The 17,306-nt window shown below is 45.0% G+C and overlaps 1 long non-coding RNA gene across 1 annotated transcript; it reads left to right on the top strand.

The window, feature by feature from the left end:
* Positions 1–13,139: 13,139 nt before the first annotated feature.
* LOC144769548 (uncharacterized) lies at positions 13,140–16,991 on the top strand. The gene is made up of 3 exons (XR_013598719.1): positions 13,140–13,260; positions 15,629–15,708; positions 16,868–16,991. It is a non-coding gene; the product is annotated as an uncharacterized LOC144769548 (long non-coding RNA).
* Positions 16,992–17,306: the final 315 nt, after the last annotated feature.

The following is a 17,306-nucleotide window of genomic DNA, read 5'->3' as shown; positions in this document are numbered from 1 at the left end:
GAGAGTTGGGATTTTTGTGTGCCCAAACCTACTATGCCTTTCTGCCAATAAACATGGTCACAAGACTGTGGATGTCTCTCCTACAATGGGATGTTGATTCCTTTCAGACATGAGGGCAAAGGGGGACTTAAGTGTGGACATAATGGGCCATCCTACCTATATGGCTGGGGAGGGGCTCTACCCAACCCCACTTACACTTCTAAAGGCTTTGCTTACAGCACACACAAAGGCACCACAAACCAGGCTTACCCTTACTCTTCTCACCCTAGACAGTTGGAAGCCAAACCCAAGAATGACAGGAGAACTAGTCAGAACTAGTCACGGAGTAGGCTTGGGGTTGCCACTACAAACACCGGCACTGAGGATAAAACGTGGCTCTCAGATCCCACATTAGATCTCTCCTGGACCTGTGGAAGATCCAAAAGGACTGTCCTGTCATCTGAGGAAGGAAGACTGGACCTCTTCCACTGACACCAGGACCACCAGACTGACTCCAAGGCTAGTTGGCAAGCTTTCTGTATTAGCTACAGGGACACTAAAAGCTTCAGACGACCTCCTTGAACCTGCCTGGCAGACCAGCACTAACAAGACCTACCTAGAATGGCACGTGCCTTTCTGCTGGATTCTGCTGGAGTGAGCTCTGATCCCAAGGTCCTGAATCATTGCCTGGCATCAGAGAGAACTGTTCCTAAAAGAAAAAGAAAAATCCTGAAGTTTGGGTACCTCGTGACTGCAAATGGACCCTGTAGTGCCCAGACTCTGCTGCAAAGCTCCGGTGAAACCTGCTGTTTGGGCCTACAGCAACTGGCAGTGACAACTGGCAATGCGAGAGCTGCAGTTCGCGCTGCATCAACGACAGGCCACAAAGCTACAGCAATGAATGTTTGAGTGCTACATAAATACTTTACACTTTGCCTCTAAGTTAAGCCTGACTGCTTTTGTGCCAAGCTACCAGAGGGTTCAACACAGGTTAATTTAGTGTGGTTCACCCGGACAAGGCCTGTGTTCCTTATTTGACTGAGGCTTCCACCCCTCTCAACTAGTAACCCAGTTTCTTACAATAATGTACATAACCAGACTTTTATAGGCATAGGTAACACACTGATACAATTGGCACAGAATAGGACAAATTCCCCCTAGGTTAATTAGTAGGTAAACTCCTCTGTTTGGAGTTAACCCTCAAGACGTATTTAAATTGTTATCTAACAATGTGTTTGTTCCAGTATCTGTTGCACCCCAGCAATGTCTCAGTTATGCATCATACCTGTAAGAAGTCCAACATGAGTTAAGGATGAACTGCTCCTGCTGGTGTGTGCCATTGCACGAAACATGGAAACAGGTAATGCTGAGTTTGCACCCAGGATGCTTGTTTCTGGTCCCGGGAAGAAATGGCTTGGCAGTTCAGGCTGGACTGTTCCCATGAGGCACAAGGTCAAGGCTGATGTGCATATAGCAGTGTCTGACCTGGGGTGGCGAAGTGAGCTAAAGAACGATGATGGATTGAACACAGATCGGTGACTGGGGGTGAGTGTCTAAAAAGTTTCAGCGCTCCGTCCATCATCTTCTTGTGTTTGCTTTGTTCGCCCTAAGTTGGCAGTGTATGCCCAGACGTGGGTCCCTTGCTCACTTTACCACTGTATTCAAGCTAGCCTGGCTGATGAGGGCTGTTAGCCCAAAACCGGCCCCAGGATGCTTGCTTCCAGTCCAGGGAAGACATGACTTGGCAGTTCAGGCTGGACTGTTCCCATGAGGCACAGGGTCAAGACTGATTTGCATATAGCTGTGCCTGAACTGGGGTGGCGAAGTGAGCTAAAGAACGATGATGGATTCAACCCAGATCTATGACTGGGGGTGAGTGTCTGAAAAGTTTCAGTGCTCCGTCCATCATCTCCTTGTGTTTATTTTGTTCGCCCTATGTTGGCAGGGTATGCCCAGACGTGAGTCCCTTGCTCACTTTGCCAGTGGATTCAAGCTTGCCTGGCTGATGAGGGCTGTTAGCCCAAAACCGGTCCCAGGATGCTAGGCTGGACTGGTCATAGTGGGCACCAGGTGTTTTCCCGGTGGGCCGCCAGGGTGGGGGCCAGTTTTAGGCCCCTGGGGGACCGTTTTTGTTACCAGGGGTCAGCAATATCGGCCCCCTGTAACAAAATGGGCCGAAAACAGCCCTCGCAAACTGCTCAGGTGCACTCCCCCTCACCCCAAGGGGGGCCGATGAGCAGTTTCTATTTCCAGTCCGGCCCTGCCAGGATGCTTGTTTCCAGTCATGGGAAAACGTGGCTTGGCAGTCCGGGCTGGACTGTTCCCATGAGGCACAGGGTCAAGACTGATTTGCATGTAGCTGTGTCTGAACTGGGGTGGCGAAGTGAGCTAAAGAACGATGATGGATTTAACCCAGATCTCTGACTGGGGGTGAGTGTCAGAAAAGTTTCAGCACTCCGTCCATCATCTCCTTGTGTTTGCTGTGTTGAATGAATGAATGAATGAATGAAGGCATTTATAAAGCGCGGCGTTCACTCCACGGAGTATCTTGGCACTGGCTTGTAGGGTGTGTGGTGTGGGACCAATATAGGGGCACAGCAAGGGAGGAAGCTCATATGAGAGAGAGTACCAATTTGTCATGTACGGAAAACATCCATGTTTTTAGAAGCTTTCTGAAAAGAGGTTCTGAATGTGCCAATCTCAGCTGAAGTGGCAACATGTTCCAGGCCTTGGTTCCTAGTACCGCAGTGGTTTACCCCCTTTTGTTTTCAGGCGATAGCTGGGGGCTGCTAAGAGATTGCCTGAGGTTGACCGCAGCAGACGTTGCGTGATATAGGGATCTATTCTTCGCCTCAGATAGGCCGGCCCTGTTGCCTTTAGGGCTTTAAACATTTAAACATGCTTACTAGAACTTTAAATAGGATCCTTTTATGTATTGGCAACCAGTGCAGTCCTTTGAGTGCTGCCTCTGATGAAGATCCTTTCGGAAGACGAAGTACCAGTCTAGCAATAGCGTTCTAGTTTTTCAGAACAGCTTTATTTGTCCCTTCATAGAGGCTGTTGCAGTAGTCCAATCAAGACAAGACCGATGCAACAGGCCACTGTCTTCCTTGCATTCAGTGGGAGAAGATCTAAGAACTTTCTCAGTATTTTTATGGTGTGAAAGCACATACCAACCACTGCAAGTGCTTGGCTATGAAAAGATAAGGTTGGATCAAACTTAATTCCTAGGTTACGTGCTGTAACTGCAGTGTTTGGTGGCGGAACTGTTTTGGCTGGCCACCACTGACTGAGTGTGAAGGCCCTTTCCAAACAGCATGATCTCCGTTTTCTGACTGTTACACTTCAGATGATTAAGTTCCATCCAGTTCATAACTGCCGTTAGGCAGTGGTGCAATTTCTCTTCTGCGGTGGTGGAATTTTTATCTAAGGTAAGAATGATCTGGGTGTCGTCTGCATATGTAATAGCTTCTACATCAAAGGAGTCAATTAAAGTAAGCAATGGGGTCATATATAAATTAAACAATGTCCGGCTCAAAGAAGAGCCATGCGGTACGCCTGCTGATAGCTGTTTTTCTGAGGTTTTGTGGCAGCTGAGGGTCACAATGTTCCATCTGTTGTCTAAAAATGATGAGAACCAAGCGAGCACCTGATTAGTAACACTGCTCAACTTCAGTCTGTCCCTCAAAATAGCATGGGAAACCATGTTGAACGCCGCCGATAAATCCAACAGAATCAGCACTGCGTTTTTACCTTGGTCTAAGGCCAACTTTAATATTTCCGTAGTATGAAGCAGCACTAATTCTGTTGAAGGCCCAGGTCTAAAGCCAGATTGTTTGGTGTGCAATATATCTTCTTTTTGAAGGAAATCATTTAATTGCTTGTTAGCCAGCTTCTCCGCTATCTTACCCACCCAGGGTATCAGTAATATGGGTCTAAGGTTGGATAAAGTAGTGGGGTCTGCCATTTTCTTTTTTTGCAAGGTTTTTACTAACCCTGGGCGAAGAACTACGCTCCGTTCGCGGAGCTCGCGGAGTTTCGGCAACTCCGCGTTCAGCGGAGAACGCGTAGCTGTCGATTACTCCGCGATCCGGTGCGTAGCGTAGTTCTCGCGCGCTGAATAACATTATCGCGTGCGCGGCAATGGCTTACCTTGGTTCTGCGTTCGCTTTTTCCCGGTCGCGTGTGCCACCATGTTTGTAAACCCTCCCGCACAATCCCGTGCGACTGTGCGAACGCGATAACGTCATTTGGATGCGCGATAGCGTCATAAGGACGCGCGAGGATGCTTGTTGGTAAGATCGAGTTGCCGAACACGCAGAAACTGCAATCTTGCACAGAATAACTCGCGAGCATGTTAAAACCATAATAAATTACCATTTTGGTTAGCAAAAAAAGTGAAAAACCCCTTAAAGTTGTACCTTTGGCTGTATTTTTTGGGGGGAAGGAGTCCTCTTTTTCTACTCTTTTTTTGAAGAGTAAGGAGGAAGGGTCCTTGAGTTTACAACTTCCTGTTCCTGTCCACCAGGCTCCTCCCAGTGCTTTGTCCATGTGGTGCTCACTTTCATTTGGATTTTGAGCTGGAAGGATCACTTTCTGTGTGTGTTGGCTGCATTACTGCTTTTTCTTGGATTTATTGAGGAATTTTGGATTTGGAATTCTCTTTTTCAAGTAAGTTTGAGTAATGTATGAGTGAGTATGATGTAGACTTGTGTTTGTTTGATTTGAGATTTTTTTTAACTACAGTATTCAATCCTGGATTTAAATTATTGATGGAGGCCTGTACTTTTATGAGGTCCCAACTTGTATTTTTTTTTTATTTCATCCAGGCTACATAGAGAGGTACCCATGGGTCCAATCATGTTTCTGTGGTCTGTGTTTAAATTTTTATTTTTTATTCCAGTTTGTAAACAAACATCATGGATGGCATTGGATTATGGTCATTATGCAATAGCAATGTCTGTTGTGGAATTTCTGTTTGTGTAATTTAAATGTTTTTATTTTTTTTAAGCCAATAGCTGACCCTAGTACTCCATGTAGTTAGTGTGTAGGCATGCTTGAGTTCATTGTATTAACTTTCTGTGGTTGGCCGGGCCATGTGTTGGCGGCCATTTTATGTTTCCAGCCACTTTGCTCTTGCCATAGGCCTCCAACCTTGTGGCCTACTCTGCCAGTAGGCCATAGGTACTACTCATAGGGTCATGAAAGTTAATCAACTGTTTTTGTGGTGTACCCTTAATTTTAAAATCATGGATGGCTTGGATTGATTTAGAAAATCTTATTTTTATGTGTGGGGTATTTCAGGTTTTGGGTGTGTTTAACTAATCTGTCAATTTCTGCCATTAGGTAACCCTAGGAATACAGCTTGGGTAGTTTTGGTAACTTCGCACAGTGTGAGAACGTGACCTTACATTTTTTGTCTTGTTCGCGCGCTCAATGTACTTGCTCGGGAACGCGATAACGAAGTTTTATTCCATTCGCGCTGCCGAACACGCCGATTTTGCAATCTCGCGAACAATATGTCTCGAGTTGCATAAAAGTTTCTCGAAAATGTTGAATGTGTTTCTTGTGCTACAAAAAGTCCTCATTTCTGTTGTCATTTGGTTGTAGTTTTCTCTTTTTGGAGCATGGTTGGACCACTTCCAGTTTCTGTCCTCTATGTAATGATTTCTTGTTTATGGGTGGGGTGACCAATTTGGGCGGTGGTGTGTCCATTTTGTGAAGCAAAGCATTGTCCCTTTGCCATAGGCATTTATTGTCTGTCTTCTCTTTCTTTTCATGTTGTTGTGGGTGGCCAGGCCATGTGGTGGGGGCCATTTTGTGTGTACTTCCTTTGTGATGATTTTGCCATGTTGTTGTTGGTGGCCAGGCCATGTGGTGGCGGCCATTTTGTGTATGCTTCCTTTGTGATTTTGCCATGTTGTTGTTGGTGGCCAGGCCATGTGGTGGAGGCCATTTTGTGTATACATCCTTTGTGATTTTTCCATGTTGTTGTTGGTGGCCAGGCCCAATGGTGGCGGCCATTTTGTGTGTCCTTCCTTTGTGCTTTTGCCATAGGCATCCAAGGTTTTTGACTATTCTGGCAGTAGGGCAGAGGTACTACTACTCATAGCCATAGGTGCATTAAAGTTAATCAACTCTTTATGTGGTGTATCTTTAATTTGTACATCGTGTATGGCTTTGGATTGCTTCAAAACATTTTTTTTATGTGGGTACTTTTCAGCTTTTGGGTGTGTGTAACTAATATGGCACTCCCTGCCAGTAGGTAACCTTAGGAATACAGCTCGCGTACTTTTGGTAACTTCGCACAGTGTGGACACGCGACATTCCATTTTTTGTCTTGTTCGCGCGCTCAATGTACTTGCTCGGGAATGCGATAACGACGTTTTATTCCATTCGCGCTGCCGAACACGCCGATTTTGCAATCTCGCGAACAATATGTCCCGAGTAGCATAAAAGTTTCTTGAAAATGTTGAATGTGTTTCTTGTGCTACAAAAAGTCCTCATTTATGTTGTCATTTGGTTGTACTTTTCTCTTTTTGGAGCATGGACCACTTCCAGTTTCTGTCCTCTGTAATGATTTCTTGTTTATGGGTGGGGTGACCAATTTGGGCGGTGGTGTGTCCATTTTGTGAAGCAAAGCAGTGTCCCTTTGCCATAGGCATTTATTGTCTGTCTTCTCTTTCTTTTCATGTTGTTGTGGGTGGCCAGGCCATGTGGTGGCGGCCATTTTGTGTGTACTTCCTTTGTGCATTTATCATTGGCCTCCCAGCTTTTGGTCTGATCTGACAGTAGGCCAGAGTCCCAGAGGTAGTAGTTAGCGGGGGTGCTTTATGTAGCTGTTTCCATTCGGTCTATTCAATTAACATCATTAGGGCATGTGTGTATGGCATTGCATTCCCAAATGTGTTGTCTGGACAGGGGTGTAGGTAACTTTTTGTGTGTTTAATAATTTTATGCCTTTGGATGTGTTTTTGCGGTGTAGGTTTACAACCTCTTAGCCATGGGGTATTTTATTTTTATTCCTTGCATTAACCTGTCATGTCTAGCAGGCATCCTCCTTTTTCTGTCCATATTATATAGGCCTGCTTGACTTTATTGGTTCTTTCTGGACTTCATGTGGCTGGGAGCTGTAGTGCTGGTAGTATTAGTCTTCTGTTTTGTCTTTTATACATTGGCCTGTGTGTCTTTCAATTGTTAATGTTGGCTTACTGCTTGTTTGACTGATGTTGTTCTGCCTTCTTTGCTTGTAGGTGCACAAAAAAAGACTGAGGAGGTGCTGGTTGTTTCCATCCATCGCCCGTTCTACTGCCAGACGGACGTCCTTCAGTTGTACGCCACGTGTGGTGTGTGACTCATCTGACCAGACATCTCTGCAATTTGTGCTGCTGTGTGCTGACATCAGAAGAAGATGGGCCCTAAGAAAGCTACCAGGTCCTCCACCACCAAGAAAGTTGCTGAGAAGAAGGAACAGAAGAAGGAAGTGTCACTTAAGTCTGGTATGGACCCCAAAACCTTTTTTGGGACCCCAAAAGGTACGCCTGCAGCAGCGGTGTCCGGGGTGCAAGCTGGGGCCAGCACATCCGCATTAGTGGGGGCAAGCCACCAACCCAGGGCCAAGCACATGATGAGGGTCGAAGAGGTAGCCAGCCTAATGTTTGGAAGCAGTGATACTGAGCCTGAACTAAACTTATCGCTGTCTCAAAGTAGTACACAATCCACGCAAGATGGAAGTGCTCAACAACCACCGCCAGCAGTAGATGTTTAACAACCACAACCACCGCCCGCAATAGGAGTTGTTCAACCACAACCACTTCCCGCAACAGTTGTTGAACAACCACAACCACCGCCCGCAATTGGAGTTGTTCAACAACAACAACAACCAAATCCCACAATAGTAGTTGTTGAAGAACCACAGCCCGCAATAGTACTTCCTGAAGAACAACAACCACCATCTCCGCACGCAATAGTAGTAGTTGTTCCTCCCGAAGTCGGGGCAGTTCAGGAAGTAGAGCCTCATTCCGAGCAAGAAGAAGAGGAAGCCACTTCTGGAGGTGATCTATTGTCTTGCAATTCACCAAGGGAAAGGAGGGTTAGTGCATCGAGTTCTTCGCCAAGCATCCCTTCCGATGACCTTGATAAGGATTGCCAGCCACAACTATCTGAGCATTCAAAGGAGAGACATCCCAAGACCAGGCTAGGAAAAAGGAAGTTTCCAGCAAGGCTTGAACTTATGGAGGCCGATGTAGGTGAGCAGGATACTGCTGGTGATAAAGACGGGTCTGACACTGTCATCATCACAAGCGTTATTCCTGGTGCAGAGGATGTAGAGACCAACATTTTCACCCTATCCAGAAAGGCTGCCATTAGTGATGAGCAGGTAGCACGCATAACTCCTACACACTCAACACCCAAAGTAACACCAGCTCCCATTTTTTCATCAGCGAAGGCCCGGCAGCATCCGACATCCAGCACAAGCGCCACTTCAACAGAAGGAGGTAGTGCCAGTACTAGGACTGAGCTGTCACATAGGGAAATTCAACAAAAATCCTCCAGTCCATCCGGCATTGGAAGTGGGTCCTCCTCTTCCTATGGCAGGAGACAAAAGTTTACCTCCCCAGTGTGGGACTTCTTTACGGTTCACCCAGGTCAGGAAAACATTGCTGTATGCACCATTTGTCATGTCAATGTTAGTCGTGGTAAGATCGGTACAAACTATGGTACTGGAGGCCAAACGACCCATTTGAAAAAAACACACTTAATCAGGTGGGAGAACCACCTTGCAAGCTTAAAAAATGTGAGCACTGGTGTTAGTGGGGATACAGCACTACAAGGTCCACTCATGGTTGACCAGGAGGTAGAAGAAGAGGGAGACGATGACCTTCTATCTGGGAGTGGTACACAAATGAGCCCTGTCGCCAGCACTGGAGTGGTAAAGTCCACATCCTCCGCATCAGCAACTTCTCACTGGCACCAGAGTCAGCCGGAGACACCAAGGAGTGCAAAGTCTGCGATGCAAGGTGGTCCGTCTAGCATAACTGAAAGAAATACAAAGCAGCGTACCATTACTAGCATGTTTAGGCAGGAGGGAAAGTACGAGCGGAACAACCCAATAGCACGTTTGTACAATGCGAAACTTGCAAAAATGTTGGCACTGGACCTTCTCCCATTTTCATTTGTTGAGGCTGTGGGATTTCGGGAATTAGTGGCAACCCTCTGCCCAAAATGGAACGTTCCCAGTCGCTACTATTTTGCCAGAGTTGCTGTTCCAGCACTACACTACTACGTGCTGGAATTGATTGGGAAAGCCTTACAACAGAGTGTTGTCCATTGTATCCACCTGACAACAGACATGTGGAGCAGTTGCGATGCTACAGATTATATGTGCATCACCGCACACTGGATCTCTTTTGCAGGTGTTAAAGACAAGTTAACTTCAGGCCTTGACGTTGCTGGGATTTTTAATGATACTCGCAGACATGCAACTGTAGCCATGTTTGCTATGGAGAAAAGTCATACTGCTGAAAACATTTTGTCTGAGTTTAACACCAAGGTCTTTGAATGGCTGCAACCAAGAGGCCTTAAGATTGGTTTTGTTGCCACCGACAATGGCAGTAATGTAGTGAAGGCAATGAGAGAAGGACATTATTTCAGGGTACCCTGTTTGGCACACTGCATTAACTTAGTCGTGCAAGACTTTCTGAAAACTGAAGCCAAAGTCAGCAACATACTGACCATCTGCAGAAGAATATGCACACATTTTAACCATTCTTTTAAAGCACGGAAGCTGCTACGGGTCATTCAGCGTGAGCATAATTTGCCAGTCAAAGCACTGATCCAGGAGGTCCCAACACGTTGGAACTCTACTTATTTCATGCTTGAGCGTCTCTTTGAGCAGTACATACCACTGAATGCTTATGTCATGTCAAGAAGATTAGGGGATCCTACTGTTAATCTTAAAGCCCTGACCGTTGAGATGTGGCAGTGGGACCTCATTAAATGCTTCACAGAGATGCTACTACCTTTTGAGGTCTTCACACGTGCAGTTAGCAGGGAGGACTGTACTATGGGCCAAGCCATCCCATTGTTGTGCATGCTTGAGCAACAGCTGAAGGAGGTCTGTGAAACATACGAAGGTGACGAAGAAAAAGTTGATGCATATACCTTGGCCAAGGCCTTAGCCAACCGCTTATCTCTAAACGCAAGGCTTCAAATGATTGTGTCAGGTCAACATTACATAACTGCAACAATGTTGGATTCACGGTACAAATTATTTGTCAGCAGTAGCGCAGTAATTCCTTTTTCAGATGGGGATGTTGCCAAGTACAAAACTTCCATAGCTGCGGAAGCTAGTGATTTAGAAACTGAACGGCTGTTACTTAAAGGCCTGCCAGTGCCAGCCCAGGCCAGTCAAAGTACTCCTGAGGCAAGTTCTTCAGAGCATGAGAGCAGTGCGGCTGCTTCCCAGCAGGCACCAACAGTACCAAAAGCAGCACCTACACGATCTGATTCAGCAGACACAACCAAAAGCATAACTGCTTTTTTTCTACAGAAAGGGATGGGTAAGTCCGTTGCTGTTGCAAAGGGGAAAGAGGACCAGCAAAGCCGAGCCCCAATGAACACTGAGCGGATGGTTCAGGCCTATCTGGATGACACAACAGAGGTGTTCATGGAGCAAAGCCCATTGGTCTATTGGTATGAAAGAAGGAGACAGTGGCCAGTGCTGAGCAGGCTGGCGATAAAGTATCTGGCTTGTCCTGTAGCCAGTGTCTCTTCTGAGCGGGTTTTCAGTGCTGCTGGTGCCATTGTGACATCGAAAAGGACTAGTCTCTCCCCCAAAAGCGTGGAGAGGCTGACAATGATAAAAATGAATCAACACTTCATACCACCAGACTATAAAGTACGTGAATCGGAGCAGGATGAAGAAAGCGAGTCCGAAGACATCATCACTACTGGGTTACATGACCTACTTCTGTCCGAACCCCCAGAGTTTGAGGACGAGCTCCTCTTCCCTGACAACTAGGCTTTTAAATTGTTACTTTCTCCCTTCCTTTATTTGTGTTATTTTCTTATTAACAATGGCTTTCTGGTGCAAAACTGCAAATAAAAACCACAACCAAATCCATCCCCACCACTGATGCTTTTTATGTACCTACTGGAGTTGCACGCCTGTGCATTTATTTTCACTGTATCTTTTTATTTACCTACTGGAGTTGCACGCCTGTGCATTTGTTGACTGCACTCCTCAGAGTCTTGCTCCATCTTCTTGACTCCCACTCAAGTCAATACAATTCCATCTTGCCAGCCATACATTTGATGTTGTAGATGGAGTATAGTACAATAATGTAGCCTCTAACAGTCCCTCCATAACAAGTGAACCGTACAGTCATGACTACAGCCATCCTCTATTTCATTTGAAATCTGCAACTCATCACTGTCTTACTCTTAAGGCTACCACCTCTGTCTGCAGGCATTCATAGACGACTCTTCATTGTCAAAACTTGAGCAGGCATCCACAACTGAAGTCAACTTGTTGTGACTCGTCATTACTGTTAAAAGGCTCGGCACTCGGCAGCATCTGTGATCAATCATCTGACAGTGAAAGACAAGAGCAAGACAGGTATATTAAATGAATGATGCAATGCATTGCATTGGATGTTTAGCTGACTCTGAGCAAATGTGCATGGAATTGAAGTATACTAGTAACTTCAGACTCACGTGATAGCCAATTTTTCCATGTTATTTAATAATATAAATTATTTACGCACTTGTGTTCCTACTACTACAGGTGCAGTCAGGACTTAATGTATCGTAGTCACTCACTACAGACTGAGTTGCTGTTGGACTAGACGTGCCACACCTGATAATGATGGTGACACCACCATATCTTTGCAAGCTGTCAGGCAGTTGGATCTGAGCTGATTGATGTACGATGTTTCTTGGAGTGGAATACAAGGTAAATACAAATAAGAGGCACAGCACAGTAGACCCAGGCTACTTCATGTCTGTGCACTGTGCAGTGGTAGAGTACAACAGTGGTATGATTGATGACTGAGAATGACGCATTGATTTTGTTGATTAATTTTGAAAACGCTAGGTTGCTTTATTATGCCCCTTTCTCTGGCTCAGTCAAATTTTTAGGGAAATGCAGTTTGTGTTACGGGCAACCCTGTGTCGGGCCGTGGGTCTGTTCTGTGCTGGCTCCTGTCTTTTCTTGTACTTCTAGATTAATAATGATGTGCAACTAGTAGACTTATACATAACATATTGTATCGAAGCCGCCTCAGTCTGAAAGTCCTCTCTTACGACTACTCCGCTTGTATTTTTTTTTGATCTTCACTGTATTACAAATACAATTTGTTTAGGTCATTCACATTCTTTTGTATTTGCCTTTTCTTTTATAATCCACACAGGCTGGACGTTTTTCACCCACTGCTATTATGAGCATCAACTCACCCTTACCACTAATCCTCATCATCAAGCAATTGGATGGCGGGAAACCAAGAATGATATTCAGCGTGTCCTTTTCCTACGTATTCCTTACATTCATTGGCTAGTGGATAATCAACATCATAAATCATCGTCTTCATTGTTTTGCTTTTGTTGTCTCCATGCGTACTGTTTTTCTTTCTCAAACCTTTCCCAAACCCCCGTACCCATCCACTCAACAAACCCTAACCCTCTTCCCCCGGGCTGCGTGGTTTCATTGAGGTGTGATGTTTGTTACATTAAATACACACCAACAATTTGATCACGCGCTTGCTGGGACAGATGTGGTGAAAGCAACAATAGTGAAATTTCAACAAGGCATGGCCAGGATCTTCTTCTGCTTCCCAACTCAAGCTCTGTGTATAATGCCAAATAATTTACCATTACCATCAAACAACGAATACATCTAATTGGCGTCATTGTTTGGGTTTAAGTTTACAGCATTATGATTTAGAAAAGTTTGACGTTGACCTGAGTAGTACTACAACTACAGTTGAACTTCTTATCTTCTCTTGCACTTATTTTCCAGTCCCCAAAAGCATTGTTTTGTTTCAGTTTAGCAGTTGCAATATTGTTTTGGATCAGTGATGTAATGAGTGTACTTCTACCCCCACATTGTCTATCACGCAAATGACTGCCTCTTTCTTTTTGTCTCAAAATGCTACTGGCAGGGTCTGTCTACTACTACTATCACAGAAGTTCAGAACCACAGATTCTTCTCCATTGTCTTGGTAAACAAATGCAGCCCTTGCAGTGCCACACTTCATCATCAATCATCATCAGCAATCACAGGTAAGATAAGTTTGCTGTGAGGTGTATAACGCAAGACAGACTGGTAGTTCTTCTATACTACAAATATAACTCGGTGAGGGTTGACCGCATCTATCTGTCTGCATGTTAAAGATGTGGCCAATATATTTTTTTATTCGAAAGCACTGTCCGCTGACCTGCATGGCCAATTAAACCTTGCGATGTTGCACAACGTACATTATTCGGTGAAACAGTCCCCCCTCCACACCCCCAACAACCACAAATAAACTTCAAATGTTTTCTTTTGAAAATAACTTTGTGTCTCATTTATTTTACCATAATATAAAGAAAGATGATACAAAAATAAAATATATATGAAATCTTACCCCACAGCTGTCCCTACCCTCCCCTAACCCCAACCAAATTTCCAAGTTCAATGTAAACCCCAACACCCAATTCCCACCCACCAACAAAAGGATTGAAAAAGGGGCAAACAAACAGGGTCCATCTCAAAGCCGGCGGGCTTTCAAGTGTTTGTCCACAATGAGCTTCACCCGCTCCTCCATTTCATCCTCGAGCCTCGCTACCCGGAGGAGAATCTTTTTTTGAAAATCACGGCACCTACACTGGCATGCATGTTGTGGGGGGGCGGCCGATGATGAAAAAATCCGGCGGCGGGCGGCTGCCTGACCACGGCGACGTACTCCTGCAGGCTTGGGGGGCCGGGGCATTGGAAGAGGCAGCAGCTGCTGCCGCCGCCTCCTCCTCCTCCTCGGCCTGAGCCACCAGCCGGCGGTAGGCCTCAACGATGGCCTGCAGTGTCCGCTGCCGGGCCCGGACTGCCAACTCCTTTCTTGTTGGTTTTGAAGGAGTAACTATAAAGAAAGAGACAGAATTGTTGTAATCCAAAATCCCAGCAAATCAAGAACACAAAATGTATTCAACACATAGTGACACAGTACAGTAGCACTAGCAAGCAAGCTGAGTACAAAAAATTGTGTTGCATCTACGGCCTATATAATTAATTTGTTGGACTTTTTGGCACGGCATTTTAGCCTGCCCTATTAGCATGGGTGTACTTCAACGGTCACACACATACGAACAACTGTCTTTTTCATATCTCGTTTTATATCATATACTCTGCTTCCGGGAACAGTCTCAAACTAACATTAATTAACAGGGGGCAGCTAGTAGTAAATGTCTAGTAGAGACTATCATTCTTTATATCGCGCAACAAACCTTAGGTGGTTTGTGTTTCACCAGCAACGACCCATACATCCAGTCGTCCCCTCCTTCCCTTGCCTTTGGGTTTGACCAAAACACCGCTGCTGAGACTATACTAGCCACCGATATTGGGTGTGTCTCCCAACCACGCAGGCAGCTGTGTTTTCCCCTTTCCATGCTTCCACAACAACCCATGCATCCGACTGCTATCAGCCACCTGCATTGCTGTTTCCAAAGTATCCTTCTATATTAGATGATTGGTGCTTTTTCCTTGCTCCTTTCATCATACTTAAAATCGATATCCTTAGTGTTGTTAATCCATCGCGGTCATGTTGTGGATAAGACTTAGTCTGCCACCAACCTTTCACAGCTGAGTTGTAGTCAGATAGAAGAGGCCTGTTATTTTATCAATTCTCGCCGGTGGTAATGCTAAGCATGGTAAATTCGCTAATGACAAATAAAGGTGGCGTCATATACTGTCCAGTAGAACTTCAAGTTCGAGTACAGTGAGGAAGTTTTCCCCTCCCACCAAGTAATGCGGATCACTATTGAATGTAACTTACCATCGCCCACCGCTGTTGGATCCTCCCCCACTGCTGCTGGTTCTGGTGTAGGTGCCTCTGGTCCTCCTGTCCCCTCCGGGATCGCATCTGCTGACGCTGCGCCGCTGTCCCCGTCGGCACTGGTGGATGGTACCGGTTCTGCACCTATAAAAATAAGTACACCTTTTTAGATGGATGCACAGCCCCCATTGTACTTGTTCACCAAGAATGGAGTTCTGCAAAACAGTTAAGTACAACGTAATCAGTAGTAGTCCACATTGCATAGTACAGCAGAGTCATTTGTTATGGTATGGTACCCAAGCTCATCTCATCTGCTACTCTAGTCCTTGGAAATTTGAACTGAACCATGTAACCTTTGTACATCAATGTATACAGTTTTGCGCATGCTACCTCGCAGCTTGTTGCGCAGTACGAGAAGACGCCTTTGAGGCCACATGATTGTTCAATGCATACACCTGAAGAGGTTGGAAAATAAAAAGGCCCGTATTTACTTTTTTTATGTGGATTGTGGAATCGAGTTTGCTTAAAGGTTACACCTTTTTTTTAGCATGACTGGAAAAAACTTGCATAAATGTATTTCATACTGTCTAACGTGCACCACTTTTGTCAATATTTTTCGGCAGATGAGAAGATTTCCTTCTACGAAGCAGAGATTTCCAGAGCTTACCAAAAAGAGGCATATGTAACCAGTATACGTTCAATGGTGAGGGGTCTCCGACATTTCCCACATTTCCCTATCGTGCACTATTAGCTGTACAAATGTAGATTACTTTATTCAGCCTTTTTTAACTCTGGATTTTTTCTGGTGGGCCCCTTGACGTATTTCACGGAACAACTTAAAAACATTGATGTTACTTACTTACTTCTAACAAAATAAAGCTTTTGAAGTACCACATTGACTCTGAAGTATATTTTCAGTGTCTGTTGTCTTGTAGACTTACACGAGTGAGTGAGCAAAAGGGGGTTACTTAGGTTATGGATTGTGTAATAAAAAAGCATTGGGCATCTTGGTATTGGGGTTCAGGAGTGGGATAATTGAATAATTGACCAATGACTGAGCCCATATAGGTTGTTGTTCAGTGAATTGTGGGTTCCTCAGAGTTCTGTGACTGAGGTGTAAGTAAGGTCCAACCTGCCTATCACCAACATCCAATTTTCTGGTGCATACATAGTTATGTATGTGACTGCATAGAAGAATACCCACAAGAGTAGTAGTGGTATACTAATGTTTACAAAATACTAGACCAACATCTGGATGCATACTTGGTTGGTGTCAATTGGCAAAGCAGAGACATTACAGAGGAAAAAGCATAAGACAGGAGTGGACCCTGTGCCTACAGCTATTCTATCACAGATTTTTTAAAAAGATTAATACCCTAACTAAAGAGTGGGCAACAGGGCAAGCTTACCTACAGACAGTCTAATACTAGTAGTAGCACAGAGAGTCATAGCAGAGGCTCTTTGAAGAAACAGAAAGGCAGGGACAGATACCCAAAATTTTGAAAACATAATGAAAATCAAAAAAGCATTTGTCAAAATTTATTTAGGAAGGAAATGTCATTAATCGGTTGGAAAAAAAAGCTCAGTTAGAAAGTTAGGGAAATATCATTGTTCCAAAAGAAAGCACTGTTGGACTTACTGGGGACAGCAGCAGGATCCTCAGTAGAGGAGCTCTGTGCCTGTGGTTCACCCGCCGACTCGGTCCCAGCCTTCTGCTTGCCCCTGGGTTCTGTGGTTCATGTAAGAAATAATAAAGAAAGAGAAAAACATTGAGTGCTGTGAAACATAGACATCATTTAAAAAAACACTGCTAGATCATTAAAAGAAACAAACATTGATCTACCATGACTACTGCCTTGCAGGATTCACTGACTGTATACTTGGAGAAAACAACTCAAATGTTCCATAAACATTCTGCTTGCAGATTACTAAGTAACACAGAGGCAGTAACACCTGAACAACACCACCGATTCAAGAATGGGGTAAGCAATTATCTGTAAGTAGGCATTTCTTTTTTATTTTTCCCAGCAAAATGCATAGATAGTTCGGCTACTGACTGAATGCTACTGCTGCTAAGCCTACCCACTCACTAAACAAACTACATCAGTTCTATGGAGGGCTAAGGCAGGGGCAGCTCTAGGCTCATGGTGGTCCTGGGCATGGAGCGTAGGTAGGGGGCCCCGGAAGAGGAGGACGGGGCGGAGCACGGAGGCCAGTGAAGTGGGGGGAGTCAGGGTGTTTGGAAGTGGAACAGAGCCGGAGGCACCAAATCCCTGCAAGGGGCCGCCACGCAAATATGTA

The sequence above is a fragment of the Lissotriton helveticus genome, chromosome 1_1 (genome assembly GCF_964261635.1).
Source record: "Lissotriton helveticus chromosome 1_1, aLisHel1.1, whole genome shotgun sequence".
Taxonomy (NCBI): domain Eukaryota; kingdom Metazoa; phylum Chordata; class Amphibia; order Caudata; family Salamandridae; genus Lissotriton; species Lissotriton helveticus.
Note: the sequence above shows the minus strand (reverse complement) of the source record. Positions and strands in the feature narration are given on the sequence as shown.